Source organism: Etheostoma spectabile, chromosome 18, assembly GCF_008692095.1.
Source record: "Etheostoma spectabile isolate EspeVRDwgs_2016 chromosome 18, UIUC_Espe_1.0, whole genome shotgun sequence".
NCBI classification, from domain to species: Eukaryota; Metazoa; Chordata; class Actinopteri; order Perciformes; family Percidae; genus Etheostoma; species Etheostoma spectabile.
This window is the reverse complement of record NC_045750.1, coordinates 16,921,983-16,946,621: the sequence shown is the minus strand read 5'-3', so window position 1 is coordinate 16,946,621 and position 24,639 is coordinate 16,921,983. Positions and strand designations below refer to the sequence as shown.

At 40.0% G+C, this 24,639-nt stretch overlaps 1 long non-coding RNA gene across 1 annotated transcript; it reads left to right on the top strand.

Annotated features, from left to right (window-relative positions):
* The first annotated feature begins 8,755 nt into the window (after positions 1-8,755).
* Positions 8,756-11,828, top strand: LOC116706589 (uncharacterized). The gene is made up of 3 exons (XR_004336281.1): positions 8,756-8,895; positions 11,003-11,007; positions 11,818-11,828. It is a non-coding gene; the product is annotated as an uncharacterized LOC116706589 (long non-coding RNA).
* Positions 11,829-24,639: the final 12,811 nt, after the last annotated feature.

Below are 24,639 nucleotides of genomic sequence, written 5' to 3'. Positions count from 1 at the left end.
ACCTTTCTGCAATGTCTCTGCTCCCGTGTTTGATTTTTTTCAAGTCAGTAAGTAAGTAGGTAAAACATACTTGTATAGTGCTTTTACAGATTATATATGATATATATTAAAACAAAGAACAGTTAATATCACAAGGTAATACATTACATTGGATGTCTTTAACGATCAAATCTTGGATAACGGAGCATTAGATGTAATTCATAAAGATGACTATAACGTTCACTCGAATAGATTTTTAAACATCTGTAGGTTGATTTTTATTGTACATTGATTGAAATGGATGGAGACATTCAACTGCCTAACACCTATTGGTTCTTTCACTAAGTGGAGATGGAGAGGAAGAAAATGTCAATATTTTAGATGGAAATGAGTTAGAGAATATACAAAAAAAACAAAATGAAAAGTTATTAAAACCATATCTGAACAAAGCCTATTTTGCTCAAACCAACAAAGGCCAGATAAGGCTGGAAGTTCATTCCAGCTGTCACTTTAGTTGTGCTAGCATATCGACTGCACCTCGCCCTAATCTTGTCATTCCTCTTATTGCCCCCACCACAGTTAGCCCCTTTCCCCTTTCACACTCTCAGGGGTTAAACGCACATAGCCGTTATTCAATCTAGCCCTTGATCATGCAGATAATGACATTAGGGAGCTGGTTATGCCGAGGGGCATGAGGAGGCTCTGTACGCATGACAGCCGGCAGACGGGATAAAGAGGCCGTTGGTCTTGCCAGGATGACATGCTGAAGGCGTTCCTATTCAGCAGGCAGCGTCTTACGATATGATTTGTACCTAGCTCTAATTCAAAGAGTACGTGGGCAGGATAAGACTGTGTGTCTGCATATGTGTGCCTCTGTGAAGCAGCGTGTGTGGAAAATACACATGGAGGCTGCAGGAAGGGTATTTTTGCTGAACTCTGATTGTGTCATGTTAAATATTTACAAATCAAACTGCGAGCAAGGTCAACCCCCTTTTTTTCTGAAAGAAAAAAAAAACAGAACGTGCAATCATACTGTAAAGTACAGTAGTACTGCAGGCGGCTGTCCCCGAATCTGCAAAATGTACAGTAGATTAAGCGCATGAATAGTAATAGAGGTCATCTTCTATAAAGTCCCAACCAGGCGGAATTGTTCTGACAAACACTTGTGTTAACGCTAAAATGTCAGAGTAAATGTACTCGTTCTCTCTCTCTGTCTCCCTTTATTTCATGCTCCCTTTCTTTCCAGTGCTCTCTATTTTTGCTTGCACAGGAAATTTAGCAGGATGCTCATTCTCCAGTGACAACACAATTTCCTCTCCAAGTCAACATCTCTCATTTTAAATTTTTAGCAAGGAAATGTCAGACCTCACCCTCATTACCACTCGCAATCATGGAGGGAGAGAGATGGCTAACGCATCCAAAGTGGCTGTCAAGTAGGGTGGAAAACATGCAAATTGAGGCCTAATTTTTACTTAAGTCTGAAGCTGTTTGAGACTCTTTTCTTTATTCTAAACCTAAAATTAAGTGGAGGACCACTTGAAAAGAAATGAAAATTATCATCTGGTTTTTGCAAATCCTCTCGTTATGCTGATTTTGTGGAACAGAATCATTCAACATCAGAGATTTTACCACCACAGTTACATCCATCTTTACTCTTTTACTCTCAGAAAATAAGGATAAGGCTGCTGGTATTCTATATTTTCCTTATTGTCAACAAATCCCATGGAAAACCAAATACTAACAATAAATCGATAAATCCTTCACTAGAAACCAGTACGTGAATCTGTGTAAAGACAAATTCACAAGTGGATGGATTTTTTTTTTTTAATGAGAGAAGAAAAATACAGATTGTTTTTCAAAAAAAGCAGGTCAAGAGATAAGGTAATGCATCATCGTCATCTCTCGTTAGACTGCTATTGTGCACCCAAGGGAACTACTTGTGTACTTAATTCAAGACACAAGATGTGGTCATGCATAGTTGACATAGATACACCACGACCCATATGGGCCTGGAGAGCACGGTGGCTCCTTCCCAGGGAGAAGCCCGGTTTGCCGTGCAGATGGCCACAGCTGTGGCACATTGGCACACGCTCTGTTCTGCTCTGGGTGACCCTCCCCTGTGCCGGCCCGGGTAAACGCTGCAGCTGTGGTGAACCACTGCCGCACACGTTCACACTCTCAATTGCTCTTCACCTCACATACACTCTCAAGCAAACAAGCTCTTAGTCTCTAGGGATGTATATCTTCATCTGTGAATTCCGAGAAAAACAAACCACCATCAGAGTGCAACATATGGTCTGCTTCTAATGGAACACATCTCTTGGGGTCTAACTGATACAGTGTCACAAATGGCCCATTGGCTTGAATGTTTTGCACCGTTGTATGTGCTTTGGGTGGAGCATTTTTTGGGTTGCGTTGTTTCTTTTGAGGATGATATGGCTCTCCTTTTTGGCAGCTTTAAATCCCAAGGACAAGTGGAAGATGCATTTTGGCAGCGTAGAGAATCTCAAAACTCCTTTATTTATGCATGTAGGTCGGCGGAGAACAAATTTTTATCTACAGGCATAACCTTGGATGAGTTTTCCGCATAAGTGGGAAGGGGAGGAGATAAAAATGACGTTCATGCAAAGAAAAACACTCTAAATTTAGGGACAACATTAGACAGTGGTAAACAACATAAATTCCAAAAGTGTGCGGACTGGCAGCAAACATTGCGGCAAAATTAAAAGGAAAGCAGAAGGAATAATGAAAAGGGATGATGCAATAAATAAAAGTAAGTGAGAACAGAGCAGCAGAGAAGAACAACAGAAAAACAGGACAGTAGAATCACGTGAAACCCAAAAAAAAGTGGCCACAGGCATGAGACCAATGCAAAGATTTTGTGTTGCCTTACAGTCAATAAAATGTGGAAATAAAGACGCAGCATGAGATTCAAATCCACATTCAATGTTTAAAATGTTTTCTTAAAAAGAAACTCACAGAGACGAACCTAAAGCTTTGGACATTAATGCTGCCCACACCACGCCAGTTTTGTAGTATTCAAGATCGGCCTTGGTCTTAAGACATGTCTCATGTCCGCTTTTTGAAGGCCTCATCTTGGAATCAACCACTTTTTTTACTTGGTCTTGTCTCAGTCTCGGCTAAAGAGGACTTTTGTAGGATTTTATTTCAAGACAGGTTAAGACCACAACTGCAGGGACGCCTGCGCTACTTCAAATGCAACCAATAACTTGACTAATTTCTAATTTAAGATTTGTAACCGTTAAACCCCCTTTCCCGCCCCCTTACTACACACTCCCAAGGAAGTAAATGCTGGAGACAGGAGAAGAAGCTCTGGCTGTCTGGGAGATCTCAGCGACATCGTCAATAATAACATTTATCTACCTAAACCATAAGGAATTCATTTGCAAAACATCTAAAAGAAAACACACAGCAGTGTGTACATTCTGCAATGTAACGCTGACTACGTGGGACCACAATCTGTCAATCTGCCTCTGTACCAAAACTCTTCAGCAGTGTGGGACTCGCACTGGTCTGGTCTTGGTCTTAGTCTTGTCTCGGTCCTGATACATCGGACTTGGTGAAGACTTGGTCTTGGTTTAGGTGGTCTTAAACCACCTAAACAACAACACTACATGCTTATATAGCCTACATTCCATTTTTTTGTATTGTATTTTTGTATTGTAGCCGTATTGTTCACTGAATGGAAATTAATATATTTTTGAGTATAGGGAAAAAAAAAAAAATCAATCAAACTGGTATTGGTTTTTTCAATTTAAGAATGGCTTTTATCTGTTTTGGCAAATGAACTCTTCATACCCAGCTCTAAGTATGTATTTTTATATATGTATGTAGTTGCTCTCAGGACCCAGGACTGTGCACCAGGTCCCCTCCCCCCCTTTTTTTTCTCTGCACATTTCATATTCTAATATTTTATATTTTTATATTTTGTGTCGACACTGTAAAAGGGTTGTTTCAATCTCATTGCACAGGTACTGAACTTGTGTATGACAACAAAGGCATTATATTCTATTCTATTCTCTTATTAAAAACAAGATATGATGGAGTTATGGTCGGAGCAGACAGCTAGATGTGTGTCCTGGAGGGCACATTCTGGTATCTCACATTACCTGTTCTGGCTGCCTGTAAACAACAGTTAGTCAGAAATAACTGGACACAAAATATCATAGCTGAGATGTTTTTCTTTGATATAATACACACTTTGACCAAAAGTATGTGGATACCTGAAAAAGGATGCAGATACCCAAACATTGCATGTGATGTAGATCATCCATCATTTCAAACTAGGTGTATTGATGTTTTACTATAACTATATCTACTCTAAACAGCATCTGCATGCACTCAGGAACTTACTTTTAGCGGGGGGGTGTTGCAGCCTAAATGTGCGCCCAATGCACACGCTTACACATATCGTCTTTTTCATCTTTTGCAATAACTTCAATCACATTAAAGCCATTTCAGATATAAAGACATGATATCAACATCCTAAATGACTCGTAGGCTACCCAGAACTGGGCCGTTGTTACACCATAATGCATTCATGCATTCTTCTGTATGTACACTCTTCTGTATGTACACTCTTCTTTGCGCAACAGTTTTTAAAATTGTTTCCTTTACCTAGAATCGATGTTTTTTAATTTTTTTGTCAATGATTCACCTAAATATTATCTGTTTATACGGTACCGCTGACGGCAACTATCATATCTGTTTCCAGCAAAACAGACGGAAAGCAGAAAATGCAGAAGATACATGTCATGTTATACATGTTATGTTACTTCTATACAAAGGAAATACAGTAAATGTCAGACTGATTGACTTGTAATGAGCATTCTTTTTTGAAAACATATAGTTTTTAGATGTGTCTCATGATGTATTGTCTCCAGAAGTGTATATTTCAACTTTTGTTTTGTTAAAGAAGGAAAAGAATATCCAAAACTATCAAATCGCAATACTTCTAAAATCACAATACAAATGAAAATGTCCTCCATGTATTATGAAAGATTTGAATCGGGACAAAAACAAATCATCCCATCCCTAGTGGGAAGTAGTCCGAATAGCACACCTGGTTCCACTCCTCCTGATTGACTCCTGCTTTTAGAAAAGATGGCTAGAGATGCAATTCACTGGCTCGCCACTCAGTCCAATCAGCCAGCAGGGTCTGGGTTTGGTTTGGGTTGTCTTTTGGGTTCTGTTTTGCTTTTCACACACTCGCTGACACAAATGCACTCACTACACTACTGATGATACTGATAATACATGTTTTATCCTATTTTAAACTGTTATTTAATTTGATTTAAATAAAATTATTTCAATTTAATCCTTAAATTGTGGTCTTCCTTATATATGTATTTTGCCAGAACTATAAGCCAGTTCCTGAATCTGAGTTGAGTTTTTCCACACCCAACTCAATTGAAGCTTCAGTCCGTACATAACGTTGATTTTAATAAACGTCCGTCACATTCAAACCATTGCCAATTGAGTTGCTACAAAGCTAATTAAGACTATCAGCTCAACACAGCTCAATCTGTATTTCTCAGTATGGCTATGTTCAGCGGTGCACGGTCACGGAAGGCTAGTATCATCTGGACATTTTTGTTGTCATTATTACTTAGAATTCCTCATGTTGGCATCAGAAATCTACTCACGTATAGCTTTAAGAAAACCAGTTTTATGGACCCTCAATTTGTGCACAAGGACAATGTCATGTTCAAAATTAAAAGGGCTTTCCCCAAACTGTACTACTACTATAACAACAATCTTGCCATAACCTTAAACTGTAGTTGCAATCATGGCCTGAAGTTGACTTTTTTCACCTCCTGGCACTGTGGCAGGTGGATTTGCCACAGGTACTTTTTACCAGCCACTTTTTCTGCACAGGAATTGCTGTGTCTCTCTGATCCTATCCTGTCGCATTCATGGTCGCCTACTTGTGGACATTGCGCCATCATTGCGTGCTGTGGTAGGGGGACCCGCCTTGATAATCCAGCATAAAGGCATGACTTCCTATCCTGGGCCGGGACTCACATTCACATGGTTTGAAAAAGTACTTATTGGACTTTAACTTATCATTGCACCCACAATAATGTAGCTGTCCTCAATTTAGGTAATCCTGTACATCTCATCTGCGGTTTTTCCTGCATCCACCGTGAGTGAATGTGTGTTATGTGTGTGTGCGTGCGGCAGTCGCGGGGTGAACGGAGCAGCAGCCCCGCCCGCTGCAGCGAGCTGACAGGGTTGAAACATGGGACTGCTGGGATTGTCACGAGTAATGGAAATGCAATAGGGGGCCCCGGCTGTCAATCAATGTCTTCCAGTGATGCAGGCCCCTGATTGGTCCGGGCCCGTAAGCTTCCCAATAGGTACGCGTCTGAATCACTAAACTCTAATTGGCTAGCTGCCAATGTGGCAGGTAGATTGACAGTGTTAACCGCCAATTGCAAAATTTACCCGCATACGGGTGGTCAGGTGTTAATTTCAGGCCCTGGTTGCAATACTCAGATATTGTGTAAAGTGAGAATTTTTAGAAAGAACATTTACCTGTCATTGAACATATTCAGAATAATATTGATGTTCTTATACAGCGACAAAGTTGGAAAAAAAACTACAAATAGCACACAAAAGTATGTGTCGACCATCCTTTGGCTGTAAAGTGTATAATTCTGCTCTCATAAAACTGTTTCCAAGTTCAATGCAGAGTAACTACCAGATACATCAGCGCACAGCCCATAGACCAAACAACCTTGCATTCTTGCTTGTATGGCTGTTTTTTACTTTCCCCATAAAGTCAACACATTCTACACTGCAAACTGCCAGTATTATTTACTGCCATTTACAACCTAAATCAATGACCTTAACTGCCTTAAAATGTCTTTTTAATCTAAGGGCACCGGCAGAAATACCTTCTAAAGAGAATGGCTCATGCTTCATGTAACACTGAGGTGTGAGAAAGGACAGCGTAAACAGTGTATTTTTTGCCATGGAAACAAGCTGATGTTCTAGTAGAGCTTGCATTACTGTTTTAGTAGCGCTGGTTCAATACTGTGATATGTAGCCTACATATCGCTTTTCTTCTGCTATGAAAAATTTAGAACATGTGTTATATCACCACCAGACCCACAGAGACATGAATATTAAAGCATGTTCTCTTGGTTTTGTTTCATAACACCCATACAATTCTCTTTTTACTTCTCCCTCACTTCTCTGATGCAACATATGAATATGTATACTGTACATGAACCTTGAATGTCCATAGAAAACAGAGCAATCAACGTTGAAACAATGGCGTCAGACTACACTTGCACTCAGTCCTCCTCTTTTCCTATTCTCTCTCCCTCTTCCCTGTCAACTCCTTCCCACTCCCAAATTTACACAGATGCCTGCTAATAGATTCTGCTAACTCAAAGAACATCTCTAGTGTAGCCAAGACAACACATGATATGATATATTCCCTCTTGATATTAAAATCAAGTGGGATGAGGAGAGGGATTGTCTGAGCTTTTTTATCTGACTTCTGAGAGCCTTCATCCCCCCCCCCCCCCCCCCCCCCCCCCCCTCCTCCCACCTGCCTTCTCCCTGTAATACCGCTTCCCTTCTCTCTTTCTCCTGCTCTCCTGATCGTCACAGCGATAACACTGAGTGATGAAGGGGGAGGAATGCATTCTAGAAGGATAACAATGTGGGCTAACTTCCACCCCCCACCACCACCAAATACCCCTGATGCTCTTCTTAGATCAGCCTATTTGTTATACACAGGTTTTCTTTCTTGCGTACAAGACACACTAAGAGAGACAAACTTCTTTCTCTTTGACGAGTCAACTGCTGCCACGTCCCTTTTTACCACTGGCCATATATAGGGTGTGTTTGTGTGGTTGCGTATCTCGCTGCAATGCGCATGTGTTGATTTTTTGTGTGTAAACTCCAACCAATGTCACCCATTTGCAACTGTTACCTAACGGTTGAAACAAAAATCTACATCTAAGTGTTGAATGTTGACAGCAGTGAGCCAACAAAACCAAAGACTTAGTGTAGTAGTAGTGTTGCATAGGTGGGTAGCCGTTATTTTAGCCGTATACCCCTCTCACATTATCTTCTCTAGATGTTTTTGTAGCGTATTTTACGGTGGCCGTCATGAAGGATTCGTTCTTGAGTTTCCTTCAGGTTAAAACAGAACGACAAAGACTAATTACAGGCATCACTCACACAAGCCACGTTTACATGTACAACAGAAATTAAATTTTAATTTGATTAAGTCCATAATGCATTTGGGACAGAGACCATGTCAACACCATTCTCTGATTGAATTAATCGATTTTGCTCTTAAGCTATAATCATGACTGTAGTAAGACATGCACAGTGCTTGGATTTTAATGCCATTAATCAACACCAGTTAGTACATATTTCTGCCTTTGCCACTTTGAATTGTGATCAAGTCCAGCATGCTAGGTAAAGGGGAGATGTAGATTGCTGGAATGTTACCCACAACTGTTTGTTTGGCTTCTTTTGATTTATGTTATCCCAATTTCTATCTGTCTTTTCATCTGTAATTTTAGGGACCAGTGTCGTGCCCGGTAAAATGTGCCTGTTAGGAATGGGTCGATTGCTTGGCCTGTGGTATCGTTTCTTGTAGACTTCATCAAAACCAAACTGTACCCCAAAACTACTTATGGAAGAACCCCAAACCACTTAATATGCAACTCCCCTGTATACCCTACTACTAAGTTACTGATTTACTTGACAGAGACCGTTTTATAATGTAATCACCAAACATCACAATAAAATTGTGGCGTAATCAGACATTAGTGTCATGGGCTCATGGCAGTGTGCTACTCACCCGGCCCATTATGAGAGCTAATCGGCACATATCTGCGGTAATCAACCACCAGAACCGGACTGTGTGTGTGTGTGTGTGTGTGTGTGTGTGTGTGTATGTGTGTGTGAGAGAGAGAGAGAGAGAGAGAGAGAGAGAGAGAGAGAGAGGAAAAAAAAGGAGAGAGATGAGACAAAAGGTGCTGTCTTGTGTCGTATGATCGTTATCAAATTTAACGTTTCAGGGTTTACTGGCTTGGCACTTAACGGTGAAGTATGGATTTGATTCACGGGGGTATTTTGGCAACGGTAATGTTATACGTGTTGTAAGTTAGCAGTAGACTTAATTAACCCGGGGTGAGTCTGATGAAAAGTGCTGTGTCTGCCCAGTTCAGCTCTGAGATTTTGCAGCGTTGGGAACGAATAAGATCCGAGATTACGCAATATTGTGCCTCCGGTTAATTCAATTCAATTCAATTTTATTTATAGTATCAATTCATAACAAGAGTTATCTCAAGACACTTTACAGATAGAGTAGGTATAGACCACACTCCAGAATTTACAAGGACCCAACAGTTCTAGTAGTTTCCTCCAGAGCAAGCAACAGTGCGACAGTGGCGAGGAAAAACTTCCTTTTAGGCAGAAACCTCGGACAGACCCAGGCTCTTGGTAGGCGGCGTCTGACGGGCCGGTTGGGGTTAGTGGAAATAACAAAAATAGAAAAAAATAGTAGTTTGTAGCAGTTCTTTGTAATAGTTCATGACATAGCAGGACGCTGTGCGGCATTACAAGGCACAGCAGGATGTAGCTGGGCACCAGTTAGAATTGGTGAATGTAGCCTACAGCTCACAGCAACTTAATACCATGTCTGGCTTTGTTGTATATTTAGTGTTAGCAAATGGCTTTTTGTTGACTTTTCTCTTAGTGAAAAAATTGACACGGAAAAGAGTAGTTTATTGTGAAGAAGACTTAGTTTGGTGAAGAAGAATTAGTTTTCGTATATCCAGCAATCATGTAGCTGACATTGGAAGCAGAAAAAGCGTCAAAGGCGGTATCTTCTAAAAGTTGTGAATCAGGTCACGTCTGGCATTAAACACATAGAAAGGAGCCTTTTGCTTCACGACAGGAAGTAACCTTCTGTCTCCAACCCACTGGTGTCTTAGCCTGAAACCCATTTCTCTATCTTACCCCTTCCCCTTACCCCTAGCCCTTGGCCCTCGAAACTGGGGTGAAAACATACCCCTATGAAATGGGACACCTCTTGGTTACATCACCATACAGTATTGATCACAAACTTCCAAGATGCCGTTGGCAAGTGTGTCTATGTTGATTGCGTTGGTTTTGACAACCATGTCATATGCAATTATATATTTTATAGCTATTTTATGTTCACTTTGGTGGTGCAGAGGCAGATGTTCTTATCTGTGTATGTCTGCTTGCAATACACATGTGCATACACACTGAATGGTGTGTTGTACATCTGTTTCAGTTGTCATCGTTTTTAATGTCATTAATGTTCAGAAAAACTTTCTTTGTTAACAAAAATCTGTCTTTATTGCCCAAAACATTAAACATAACTGGCAAAATCCTTACATAAAATATATTACAAAATCATTATCAACTATTAGAACTTAACTTAGATGTCACACATAAAAAGGCACTCAAATGTGTAAAACTATAAAAAGACACACAAGACAACAAACAAACAAATAAACTACAGCTATTCTGATGTTCCAGACCAGTCTGATGTCTGTTGGCCAGTAACCCTTCCTTCACGTTTCTTTCATCAGTGTCCCGTATCATAACCAACAACAATGTATGTGCATGGAACAGGAATCAATTACAAATGATTACAATAATACAGTACCAATACAATATTAAATGGCTACACTACGAACACATGGTTGCAAGTATGTATGTACAGGACTGTATGGAGCACCGGTGAGTATTGGCTTGGCGGGTTGTTGCTCAGTAGTAGAGCGGTTGCCTGCCAATTGGAAGGTTGGTGGTTCGATCCCGGGCCCTGCAGTCCCATGTCAAAGTGTCCTTGGGCAAGACACTGATGCTGCGCCATCAGAGTGTGAACGTGTGTGAGTGTTTATCTGATAAGCAGGTGGCACCTTGTACGGGAGCCTTATGTGGTGCAAATGTGGGAGTGTGTAGATGCAATATGAGCGCTTGTAGAATATGATTTGAGAGCTTGTAAAAAAAAAAATCTGTACTTGTAGATGCAATGTGAGCACTTGTAGAATATGATTTGAGAGCTTGTAGAAAGAAATCTGTACTTTACTTGAGTCACTTTTTTTAGTACAACCACAACTCAGTGATTACAACCTCTTGAATCTGTTGCAGCGGTGGGTCTGCGCTCTCGACTTTTGCAACACTTCCTGCGATACATTTGGTGCAAAACTGTTTTGTACCTGTGGACTTAGTCTGTGGAGCTCTGAGCCAACAGGACGGCCGGGGACAGCAGGGTTTTCTATTGCCAGATGAGGGACAACTCTGTCCGGCTTATTTATGTAGCATGAAAGCTAGCGTTAGCTAACTAGCAGCCAGCCCGCATCTAAATACTGTAAATACCTTTTAATTATCCCTACACTATTTAACAGTCCAACTGAAACACTGGCGGTGAGCTCCAGGTCCTGCAGCCGCAGACGGACCGCCGTCAGTAGGGCTCGGCCAGCGTGGAAACAAAGTGAAAAAATAAAAAATAAATACCAGTACTGATTTTTTTCTACAAGCTCTCAAATCATATTCTACAAGCAACCACATCACATCTACTAGTACAGATTTTTTTCATAAGCTCTCAAATCATATTCTACAAGTGCTCACATCGCATCTACACGCTCTCACATTTGCACCATATTTACCTTCATACAGCCTCGGTCACAATGAATGTGTGTGAATTGTGAATGGTTCCTGCATAATGTAAAAGCGTAGTAGTTGGTAAAACTAGACTTCTCTCGCGTGAACGCGCAAAGCTAAGGGGAAGGATTAAGGGGAAGGGGTAAGACAGAGAAATGAGATTCAGCCTTAGATTAGGCTAAGATAATCGCATGTTGTGTCCTGTATTTTTGTGGAAGTTTCTCATTTACATGACAGAACCCTTTGATCTGTGACCGAAAATAACCCCAAAAAGGCGGAGTTTAGAGCCATGTCCTTCTTCATTGGATATCAAAGAAGCAAAAAAGACATGTCCTACACGTCGCCATGCCAGCAGCGGACCAATGAGAATGGGTTTGAATACACCAGGTGAAATAGAATTGCCTTGAGGTAAAGGGAATATAATTGGGATATCGAGAATGATTCGGGACTGATTGATGTGACTCCAGAAAGGAGGCACGTTATTCAGTCCACTGACAGCTGCAGTGTAACATTTGTCTTTGTCTGTCATTTTTACACTGTTTCGTTAAACTCCAGCCTCTCTCCTTCTTCATCCAATCCAAAGAACACATGTTAGTTTTTTCTAACAATACTTGTCAAGTTTGAAATCCATCGGACTAACGGTTTGAGAGATATGCACATGACACATACACAGACTAACAGACGTTCCTGCAATTCATAGATAGGTGGTCCACATTTGTAACCACCTGAACCAAATAAACTCCAGCCCTTATTCTCAGATCCATAACTGAGCAACACAAACATGATACACACACTTCTTGACAGTGCAATTTACGCTTTCCAGGGATGTTTATATCTTTATCGCAGATTAATATCCATAGAGCTGCCTAAAAATTGTAAAGTTGCTCCTCCTAACCTCAGATCTTGCCTCATATCCATCCTGTTTAGGTCAAAAGTAATCCAGTGAATGTTGTTTGCACTTCCATTCTTACAATTCAAACATGAAGTGCAAATGGTGCAGATTTGCATATTTGTAAATACATATATGCTAAAATGTGTCGGAAGGTGTAGCCCACAGCTTACTGGAGACACAATTCTTCCTGGTTGCATCCTCTGAGGCATTATGGGAACTATAGTTTTGGTTTATCAAATGTTTGAGACCCTGTGTTCTGCTGTTTTTTTTATGATAAGCTTTTGACTCATCAAACTAAAACTGCCTGTCTGAGCTTATGTCCATGCATCAATGTCACTGCTTATCACGAACAAATGTGGTACTGCATTGCATCAAAAGTAAAAAATATCCCTTTCAGTCTGTTTTCTTGTATATGTCACTTACAGCAGAGAGACAGAGGGGCAGTGGGAATTTGGGCTGTGACTGATCACTGACAGCTATTCGACTGCAGCCAGTCACAAATTATCTACACATTCTCTATGTCAGTCATGAGAAACCATTTGCTAATGGCACAGCCAATCACTGTTGAAATTGTGTGACCAAGAGCCAATCATAAAACTCATGACATCTAATCATTTCCAAGATTCCTGGGTGCAACAGGTTTTTTACTGATTAATCATTTGATTTAGCAAACTTTGGTTTGTATATGGGATTTATTCAAATGTGACCAAACATATCAACGTATTCTCATCGGGTTCATAAGATATCATCAGAAGAATTATGCACACAATCTGTATAATATCTTGGTTTATATTATAAAAAAGTTTGTTGGGTTAAAACACCAGCCATCGAAGTAGTACTATTGGAACACAAACGTTCATACCCATCCAACCATAATGTTAGGCTTACATTAATAATACATACAACTTACAGCTTTTTAGGAGCTATGTGTAAGAATAATTCACAGCCTGAACATAAACTTTTTATTTAGATTAAAAGTATATGGCTATGGGCTACTGCCTATTCTTTCTTTAAATGTATCTGCCTACCTGCCAACATACAAAACACACACAAAAGACTTTTCTCTTCATGCACTCTTTTTGCATTTTCATGAAGAGGTAGTCTAGCTCTTAAACTAACTGAGCAGATAAAAAATAAAAATCACAACTGAATGTGATATTATGTTCCATGATAACACTAAGAAATATCCGATAAAATAAATAAAATGTGTAATCCAAATTGATGTGTGATATTATTCCTGGGAAAGGTTCTTTACAACTCCCAGTGCACTTTTGCTTTAAATTCCAAATTAAAGTCCAAGGCTTCTCTCTGTGTTCGTATAATACACACACTCGACCATCTAGACTCAAAGCTACAGAAAAGAAAAGCCTTAGCCAATTAACAGCTAACCCCCCCCCCCCCCCCCCCCCCCCCCCCACACACACACACACACACACACACACACACACACACACACACACACATACACACACACATCCCAGCAGCCAGTGGTTCCCTGCTTTGCATAAACCAATAATGTAATGGAGAGAAAGCCATTCCCTGATGAACATAGCTATGAATAATTTAAAATAATACAGCTGAAAACCATCTCAAACTTTTAAACTTGCGCCAATCACACACACTCAAAAAGTCCATAAAGAAATGTCGGCAGTCAATGGATGTAATGTTGCAGAATCACTGTACAAATAAGATGAGTTGCTTGCATTTACATCCAATTGAGCTCAATAAGAGCTAAGTCTGGGCTGGTTTGATTTTTGCTGTGATGTATTGTATTCGAGCCTGTTAACGCTCAGTGGCTCTGCTCTGCATTGTGGGTAGTAACAGGGTAGATGTAGCTTTGTTTCGCTGTAGAACTTCTCTTCACGGATGAGGTGGCCGCAAAAAACAGATAGCGAGAAGGAGATAAAAGAAAGTTGCCTTTGCACAGTGGACATATGTGTGTGCTGCAAGCACATGCAGATGAAGATGAAGATAAATAACTGTGTGTGGCGCGGCCAACCAGAGCTAAGATTGGCACCACGGAGGCCTCGGGGAGCTCGTCATGAGTGGGTGTTCCCCACATTTCTGCCACTGCAGCAGCCACTGTCATATAAGAAATAATGATGCTCTCACGAGGGTTATTGTTAAAACATAAACTGTAGACAGAGATGTGATGTACAGACAATTTCTAACGAATCACGTTTTAATTGAGTACAAATTAAGATAATTACACCATCCACAATATTGCTAGCTACCGTAATTTCCTGTGTGAATTGTGGGCGTTACTTTTGGGTATACCTTTCAATGAACCTACGTCTGCTAGAATTAGTAGCATGCTGCAGTTGTGTTCTATTTTCTCAGGGCTTGAATAAATTATGTGGTAACACAAGCTGTCACACTTTAAATGGGAAAATGTCCTAAAGTTCTCCCTTCTACTACCAAGGAATGGAAGGAAGAAGTGGCCTTTGATAGCAGTAACGGAATAAGTTAGGTTGCCGTTGGTATTCCCTAAAATGTTACAAGGTCCAGGGACAAGTTGCGCTATTCTCAGCTTCTGCACCAACATGCATTCTAAACTTGTGGTTTCAACAAGAATGTGTTAAACATAAACAAAACAAACTCCGCCAATCACACATGGCTAAGGAATTTAAACATAAAAACACCACCTGAAACACTTTATATATGCTCCTTTCACTCACATCTGGTGGCGAGGTGAAGAATGGCAATAAAGCTTAACAGCGAGGCAGGGAGCTGATAAAGTGGGAATGTGGCTGAAAAGAGGGACAGGAGAAGAATGGACAAGAATAAACACTGAGGAAGCTGTTATGACAAAAATTATAATGGATATGACTTTATTATAAGGTACAAAATACATGCTTAAAGGTGCCCTGCCACACAAAACTGTTTTTACTTGAATGTTTTTAATTATGTTAGGTCCATATGTGTTTGTGTTATGTGGTGAATGTGAAAGTGAACTGCCCCCTCCTCTGTTAGCTCTGGTCACTGAAAAGAAACAAGAGGAGAAATCAGGCCAATTACAACAGCTGGTCGGTCTGACGTCATGTTGCTGAGCTCATTACTATTCATGAGCTCTCCCGGTTGCGCTGGGTAAAGGATGCTGATAGCCAATCAAAGTCAAACAGCTTAGCTCGTTGAACATCAATGAGAACTGGCACAAGTGGAGCTGAGTCTTCCTGCAGGCTTTCTATACCACGCTAGAATGGCTTGAAACAAGGTTACAGAGTCCATGGTAGAACTTCAGACATTCAGACAATATGTGTGGCAGGGTACCTTTAAGTTATGTATAACTGATGCATGAATTGAATTTTTTTTATTTGTTATTATTATTTATTTATTTGTTTATTAATTAATTCAGGACAATGCACATTGATGAACAAGTACAGCAGTACATGTAAATATGCCAGAATGTAGCCCGAGGGCTAATTTCCATCTGCAGTCCATTAGGCAGGTTGGAGTTACAATAACAAAGACAAAACATGTACAAAAAGAAAAAGAAAAAGAAAAAGACGAAGAAAGAAAAATAGGACAATTCATTAGTAGAAGTTAAAACGGAAACACAATTCATTAGTATGCTCTACTGGGCTAAGTCAGTCCAGAATACATACTGGAGTCTATAATCACACCTAAATATTTAAACTCATTAACAACTTTAATAAGACATGCATTAATTCAGGATATATATATATGTATATATATGTATATATATATATATATATATATATATATATATATATATGAATGCCTTTTGCTTACCATTATTGAATAATTAAGTCACTATCAGTTCACATGCTCCTTGGTTGATGCCTCATGGATCATCAGTGAATGAATGTCAACTCCCTATTAGTTCAATCAATTTCTATGCCAACAAATGAGCTGGAATCCAATTTCAGACAATAGAAGATTTTCAATCCGTGCATTTGATCAGACTCTGAAAGCAGAACAGTACCCTGTTCTCAAAGAAATATCAAGCTGTTTTTATCATTCAGCAACATGTGTTGTGAAACACAACATAAAATTAGCTTCTTTTTTTTTTCCTGAGAACAGGTAATAATCTAATGCAGTGGTTCCCAAACTTTTTCAGATCAAGACCCAAAAGAGAAATTTGGTGTCTCCCCGGGACCACAATTTACAAAAATACACCATGAACATCATTGTAACATCTACATTTTTAAACTGTGGACAAAAGACGGAACAAACCATGAATTTAAATGTATATGAAGTATATTTATTCCATTATAAAAGTAAACAAAAACAGAAAAGGTCTCTATTCTCCTCACCCCTTTCTCAACTCATTTTCTTATCCCCTCCTAGGATAAGAGAGGAGAGAGAGAACCCCCCCCCCACAGCATCTGAGCTGAACAGACCAGTGGAGCAAAAAATCGCTCATTCACATAAGATTGATATGACTTTTACTCTGCCAATTGGCGACCCAATAAAACGGGTCTGCGACCCATTTTGGGTCCCGACCCTAAGTTTGGGAAACATTGATCTAATGCATGAGTGTGAAATGCCCGTTTTTATGTAAAGTAACAGGATTTAAGATAATTTGACGGAATGTACAAAAAGTAGTATTTCGAACATTGGAAGATAGTAACAACCCAGCACAATGAAATGCCCCTTAGTTAGTCCTACCACCACTCTGCAACTATAGTGCAGAGTAAAATTTCTACTGAATTGAAAACTGATTTAATTTGTCTTATTTTATGCACAAGGTTTAGTTTTGACCACTGCTAGAATGGAAATGAGTATGCCTGCCTTTTAAAAAACCCAAAACAAATGAAGTATTTTTGACCCATTTTATAAAGTGTTCTTTGTGTTTCCGTGCACTGCATTCACTCTACAATCACCTGTCATCTGTTTAATGTATTTTCAACCTGGCAACAAAATCCTCCAGTAATCAAGGAAGCATGAGTGCATGTGTCATTTGAAACTTCTAATTCTGATGACCAGTTTGCAGCTCTACAGCCAGAAACATAAAAAAGTATGTTCCATATGGGGTTCCTGGAGATAACTCTGGCTCTGAGAGGACTCACTGTTTCTCTACATCTAATCTGTAACGCATCTGAAGGAGACCATCTGTCGGCAGCTGAGATAGTGGGGCCATTGCTGAGAACCAATTGCCCCCATCCTTTTCTGTCTGACTGCACTCTCAACATACAATTAAACTCTACAATCAGCAGTTGTATGTAATATGCAATAATGAAGATGGCACACATAAGAAACCAAGTAGAATCAAGTTTTTAGAAGAGACAGCACTTTTACCTTCCACAAAATTGCAGCTGTGAGACTGCACTGGTCAAAAGAGAGTGTGAGGGAAAAGTCAATTATGCACAGTTAGTACAAACCCACTCAGCCCAGAGAAGGTTTACTTAGGCAAAAATATGTGACAACCTGTGTGGTTATGTGTACCATGGGTGTGTCGCTACACAATAGTACAAGGAAGAAATCAGGAAATGATCAATCAAATCTTTTTGTGAATGTTGCTGTCATTGGTCATCAACTAATAGTGCATACCGCTAAACATACAACTAGGTTTTATTTGACTTGAGGAGACACAAAAAAATGGAATTTAAATGTAGCAGTTGTTAGTTTTGTTCCACTCAGCAGCTGACTCAGTTAATCAGGAATGATTAATTGAGAATCATGGCATAATCTGTCATTAACATAGCCCCAAAATGTATTACTTAACTTTTTAATTAGAGATTCATTCATTATCTGAAATTTAATGAATTTGTTATTTATTCTTGGTAACTACTAATGTTTCTGTGTTCTTGTTGATTAAACAAGAATAAATTAACAAAGTGAGATCTGTTTTTTGAATGGTTTCCCAACCCGTGCCACATTAGTACAGTCTGCTCCACAACCTTCTGCCATCCACCTCTTTTCAAAGCATCACCCAGCCTTCCTTTGACCGGCTGCCCTGCTGTACGGTGGGCTGGTCCGGTCGGACACAATAGAGGTCGTATCTGGAAGGGGACAGTACATCAGCTGGACGCTAATCAGCTGACTCACCTTCAATATGCTCCCCTCTGGGATAGGCCAGAGGACTAGCGAAGGGGAAAGGGACAGAGGGAAATCAGACTGTGAGCGATTAGGTTAATGAAAGAGGTAAATGGAGTGAAAGGACAGGAAAAGGTAGCCCTAAGGCAAATAAGTTTAGAGGAGAGCCAAACCAATTGCTCTGACAGCATTGGAGCACAGCAGTGAGACACTGATTGGCAGCGAAGAAATAAGAGCCAAGATATACTGTCACCGGGTGAGAGAATTACTTTAAATGTCCTATTTTAGAACCTCCCATTTCTATCAACTGCTGGAAGGTTAATGAAAGCAGTGCTATCACACAAAAGTCCTCTTTTTTACAGCTGTCTGGTTTTACTGACTAACTGTAAGTTAACTGAAAATCTCCAATAAAGTCTCATTTAAAGCTCTGCTTGGCAGGCTTTTATGTAGAAACACAAATGTCTCAGCAAAACGCCCTAAAGTGGGTCTGCAACAGAGACGAGCATCCAATCAAATGACACTGAGTCAGGGAAATTGTGGGGTACTTTGGTGTGATGTGTCAGTTAATAGTATGTCAGCATCATATTATCCAGCTCTAGCCTGTGATTTTATCAGGGGTGTAGCTTGCGTGCTAGGCTACTGAATTTCAAGTAAATAAAGCTCCACACTTGCCCTCAACAGCTTTTAAATTGTATTTGTGGATTGATGAGAAGTGACAGTGATGAGTATTAGATTTGTACCTTTGCATGAAAGTGTGAGTTTTGCCCCAGGACATGCTCCTGGTTGTATTTTTGAAATGTGCTGTGGGTTAACAACTCTGTTTCCAGAAAATGCCTCTGTCAGACGGTGAAGAACAAAGCGCAGGAATTATGCAGCTGGAATTGGAAATTCTGAGTACCGGGGTGCTTTGTTAGATGCTAAACAATACTAAAATCAACAGCAGTCTGGTGTCTGAGTTTGATGTATTCTATTACAAATCCTCCTGTTGTTCTACGACTAAAGAAGACAAGGGAGAAGAACGGGAAATAATGACAATAATAAATTCAAAAAATTCTTCACAAGCTGTTCGGACTTTGCAAGCTCCAAATCTTTGCCGCCCCCCTTTGTTACTGCTGCTACTGTACGTCTGTCAGGCTTTCTCCATTCTCACAATGCACACACACGTATATTTTGCCTCGTAAAATGACAACTGCTGCTAACACATTTGGTCAGCTGTAACTAGTTCGCTAATTAAGCTAACATTAGCTTAATGAGTTTGTTAAAACCACAGTCTCCATCTGACTTTTAAATGTTCCCAGTCAATCGTTATAACACTAGAACCCTGTAAAAGAGGTCTTAAATAGGCGCTTGTTGGCTATACTGTTGTAATGTGCAGTTTTTAAGCACATTACTGTACTAAAAAAACTGAGGCTAAAGCAGCATGTCTGAGGCAAGAAGTCAACATGTTGATGATTGATATAAACATTGATATAATGGGAGAGTATACAGCAGTATGTTCCTTGGGTCCTATGTTACCCAGAGTACAACCCTTTCAAGAAGACACTTTAATGAGACATTTTAAAGTGTTTTATGTTCTTAGCATCTCTCATGAGGTCAAATGTTGACTTCCCCTAAAGCTTATTAGTCTTTAACCCTTGTATTGGCTTCACTTTTGGGACCCTCTCGTATCCCTCGGGTCAAATTGACGAGATGGGGTTGTAAAAACAATTCTGAAATCAAGTTTTACTTAATAATCTAATAACAAATATTGTCTTTATCTCAGTTTTAAACAATTGAGATAACATACTGTATATGTTTAGGGAATGCAATCAGTACTAGAACACAGTTAAAAATGGAAGTGTGATTAGTTGTTTGTCACAAGGTTATAATTCATGTTAAAAATCCACTATGGAAAAAACATAAGCGGTCATATCCAGAATAATTTTGTGAATTGAGTCAGGAGTACATGTTTATCACAGAAAACAAAGGTAAGGCCATTGATTTTCAGGTAGAAAAATGGAACTTGTACCATTTTTCTTCTTGTAAAAATTTGAAATGGGTCAATTTGACCTGAATACCATACAAGGGTTAAGATGAGGACTAACCCATGTGTTTGGCAAATGTATTGATATCTCAGGTAGCAGAGCTGGAGAATAATCTTCCTAAGTTACAAGCAATCAATCTGCTAATGTTACCCTAAACTCTGATCGCATCGAGGAAAAGCTTCAACACAGAGGTGAAATACCACAGAGTGCTTGGTTCAGGTTTGCCATGGCTATGATTGGCCAATGGCTGCTCGTGGAAGGGTTTAGCAAATGGCCAATTACACTTTTGGAACAGTTTTACTCCACTTGGAATGTTTTTATGTTGTCCACTTAAAATCTATTGTTTTCCCTACACTGACCTCTCGAGCTGCCATCTGCTGATTATGTTCTACAAACTAAAACAACTGGCCATTTCTCTATTAACTTTCATCATTGTACTTTGTGTTGGGTCCATCTCTATAATTTCTTACTTCATTGTGTGCTTGAACTCAAAAAATGTGTTAAGAGCATTTATTATTTATTTGTATGGCAGGTTTGCCTAAGCAAGTATTTAATACTTGAATTCTCCATTTAAATTCAAGGAATGATGTGGCTTTTCTTTTAAAAAAATAAATAAAAAGAAAGAGTTTCTTGAATTTTGTCCTTGTATTTTTCATGTTGGATAAAAGCTTTACTCTAGGCTTCTGAAAAGGAAAATCTTGTTTGAATTCAGTGTAGGTGATGGGGGTGTATTTGATTGCCAGTCATGTCACCTTTGCTGGAGCCTTAAAGTATAGTTGGGATTGGGCCTGTCACTGTGCTGGTTTTGGAGAAGCATTTATTTTGGTGATATACTCCCAGCATTGGTCCGTATAAGTCAATTTATCTCAAGGACTGGCCCCTTCAGATTATATTGTGCTCTTAAGGACATCCCAGAATTCAGCGGTGTGAGCAAACAAAACAAAGGAAAGTCCCCGTTTCCCTCTGCGCTGTGTTCTGCAGAGAAACTAACAAAAACATAAATGTCAAAAACAAATGGAGCCATGCTCTAGCAGATGCCCTTATTGATTTTAAGAAAACTCTTCCTCCAGAATTTGGAACACGTTTAAGCACCTACAGTACCAAAACATCTGAAATCCTCTCTCCACCCACCAACATCTTCCTTCCCAGCAAAACGCACACACACACAAACACACACACAAACACACACACACACACACACACACACACACAGATAACAAAAGAAGCACTACTGAAATAAAGCCCAAAGGATCTCAAACCATCTGGACCGATGAATGTGTACAAGTTGTAAACAAATAGCCAAGGAACAAACCTCTGGGTCTCTGCAAGCTTGCATCAGATGCTTATAAATGCACCTCACACTGCAGAGTTGACCTGGCCCTCGCCTAGTACCGCCAACCCCTCATAACCCGACTCTGCAGCACTCAGCAACACTTCCCCTGTTGTCCAGGAGACAGCAAAGTGTCTCAGCCATGGCCTTTTGATCTGTAAGAAGGATCCGCTGTTCACAATCCAAACAAAGTGCGTTGAGGTCGGCCTCAGAGGTCAAAGGTTACAGCTCATGGAGAGAAGCTTGCTGCTCGAGGCCAAAGATGTTGAGTTTACATCCGCTTGGTCCTGTTGCATTTGTGTAAGATGAACAAAAGCAAATCATCCTTTTCTTTCACTGAGACTGTTAAACTGAAATCTGATGATTCTGTTCTCTTCATCTTTTCATTATTTTTCTCGCCCCCCCCCCCCAGCTCTACTGAGGGGTCGTAATGTGAGGGCCCTTGCAGCCTCTCAGTGCACCTTCACAAGAGCGTGAAACACAATTGGACACCTGCATCCAAGGAGCACCAAAAATGACTCTCCATGTTTACACCAGAGCTCAGAGGAGTGCAGCCAGAGTACCACTGTTACCTTTGTCAGGCTGTTTCATTGCTGTCGGGTGATTGCCCAGCCCCTACCGCAGCACCAAAATACAAATCCATCCTAAGTTCCTGAAAGCAAAATGGAATTCCATGTTTTGTTGTGTCTTTGTAAATTCTCGAGCTCCCGCCAATGTCGACGCAAATCTCTCAGACCAGACTACTTTCCCTGAATTTGGTTAAGCGCAGCTCATTCAGGAGGAATTTCCAGTACAATACAAGGATTAATTCCTATAGAGGAAGAATAGTTTTCTCTTAAGTGAGAGAACAAGCTATGGTACACTGCCTTCCGCCCACGCGTTTTTTCCCCCCTCCTTTATTCTTGGTTTTAAATGATCCCTGGTTTCCCCCTTGGTGAACCGTGATTTTTAATAATCTATGAGCACTGTCAGTGAAAAAAAGAAAAAGAGAAAGACTTTATTTTTCAAAAACTGAGGTGGCGTTTGCTTAAAGCAGCAGAGCAATGGGTTGCCGCGTCTATCCACATGTCCCACTATTTACAGTGCTCTCCTGATCAATAGACACTCCAGGCAGTGAAAACCTCACTGAACCAGATCTACATCTCCACCTCTTACCCCAGGGACCTGGAGATGGATCTCAGCACACAATTAAAATTTCACACTTGGCTGCATTCCACAGACTGTCAATATAAGGAAAATGAATAACAGCAAAGTTTGCAGTAAACACAAAGTTAAAGGGGACTAATAACTATGAAAGTAACTGATATAGGAACAATAATAACAAAGAGAGGTGATTAGTGAAGACTAAGAGTCTGCAACCTTACTAGCGGCTCTATAAGGCTTATGCACAACTAAGCTTAATGCTTACAATGCTAACATGCTAATGAGTGGGCACTCATTAGCCATGAAAACCTGTAGATATTTGTGGAATCATGCACTCTACGGACCTTGTTACACTACCATGCTAATATTTGCACTAAACACAAATTAGAGCTGCAACTGGGATTGCAATTTTGCGGTTATTTAAAAGTAAAATCAAACCAAATTATTGGAAAAATTCCAGCTGTGATGATGGCAAGATGGAAAGTTGTGGATCAAAACACTTCAAGTTAACCTGGCAACATTTCATGAAAATCCATTCTATAGTTACAGAGATATTTTACTTTAATCAACCTCATGGTGGCGCTAGAAAAACATGTCAGGGCATCGTGAAAGTAGGGTTAATTGCATGAGGTCCATGCCATGGATATCTGCACCAAATTTTGTCACCCCATCTAGTAGATGTTGAGATACGTGAAAACTTTGACCTGCTGGGGAGAATTCCAAAAGTCAGAAAATCCCAACAATCATTAGGATACATCCTCTCTGCACCGCGGATATCTGTCACAAATCAAATGGCAATCCATCCAATAAGTGTCACTAAAAACCAAAACTGTAAACCTCATAGTGGCACTAGAGAAAAAGTCAGTAGACTTCTCCTCTCAAGATCATGAATGTACAAAACTTCATATTAATCCATCCACAGTGGTTGACTAACTGTCAAACAGACAGACATTGTCATTCTCAAGCCACGCTTGGATGTCTTAACATAAATACATTTCCAAGAGTACTGATATTGTGTGACAACTTTGGCTTAACAAATCTCCTGTCAAGTTGTGTACACTAAAGAAATGACAGGCTTGATTCTGGGATTCTGTCTTCCTTGTTGTTTTTCCTCACCCAGCAGAAGGTTTAGTCCTCTGGGAGAAAAGCTGGCACATGGGTGTCAGCTTTGTTCTCCATAAGACATGACACAATGAAACCGCTGCAGCTGCAGTCAACCAAGTTGTGTGTTTCTGGCCAAAACAAAGCGAATGCCATGTCCCAAGGCATGACACAAAAGAAGGCAGATTTCCAATCCATTTCACCAGCTTGATATACATCATTTCGCATTAAACACATGCCACAAAGTTAGCATTCCAGCAAAGTTCCACAGCAACCATGAAAAAAATAAGTAAAATAAAAGCAATTTGATTTCCTGACAGGATTTTGTCGAGGTGAAAACTAGTTTACAATGCTGTGGGGCAGATTTTGTCAAAGAATCGAAGAACCACAACCTCCTAAGCGGAACCAGGGATCAGAAGAACTTGTCAGACTTGGCAACGGTACATTTTTCAAATGATTTCCAGTCAACTCACATACAG